The sequence below is a fragment of the Etheostoma spectabile genome, chromosome 7 (assembly GCF_008692095.1).
Source record: "Etheostoma spectabile isolate EspeVRDwgs_2016 chromosome 7, UIUC_Espe_1.0, whole genome shotgun sequence".
In the NCBI taxonomy this organism is placed as follows: Eukaryota; Metazoa; Chordata; class Actinopteri; order Perciformes; family Percidae; genus Etheostoma; species Etheostoma spectabile.
In genome coordinates, this window is record NC_045739.1 from 12,714,646 (window position 1) to 12,715,033 (window position 388).

A 388-nucleotide genomic window follows, 5' to 3' on the forward strand; every position below is an offset into this window, starting at 1 on the left:
AAGGACCTGAGTCTCCTCAGCAGATGGAGGCGACTCTGGCCCTTCTTGTAGAGTGCATAGGTGTTATCAGTCCAGTTCAGTTTATTGTTTAGGTGAACACCCGGGAATTTGTAGCTCTCCACTACCCGAATGTCTGATCCCTGGATGCTCACCGGTGAGAAGTGGGATGTTTTCCTCCTAAAGTTGACGATCCTCTCCTTTGTCTTGCTGGTGTTTAGCTGAAGCTGGTTGAGCTCACGCCAGCAGAAAAAGTCCCTGACAACCGTCTTGTATTCTAGATCGGCCCCCTCAGAAACACATCCAACAATGGCTGTGTCATCAGAGAACTTCTGGAAGTGGCAGTGGGTGGTGTTGTGAGTGAGTCTGAGGTGTAGAGGGTGAAAAGGAA

The 388-nt window shown here is 49.7% G+C and overlaps 1 protein-coding gene across 3 annotated transcripts in view; it reads left to right on the forward strand.

The window, feature by feature from the left end:
• The window catches only part of ube4b (ubiquitination factor E4B, UFD2 homolog (S. cerevisiae)), a 23,495-nt gene that overhangs the window by 16,845 nt on the left and 6,262 nt on the right, over positions 1–388 (forward strand). The window lies entirely within an intron of this gene.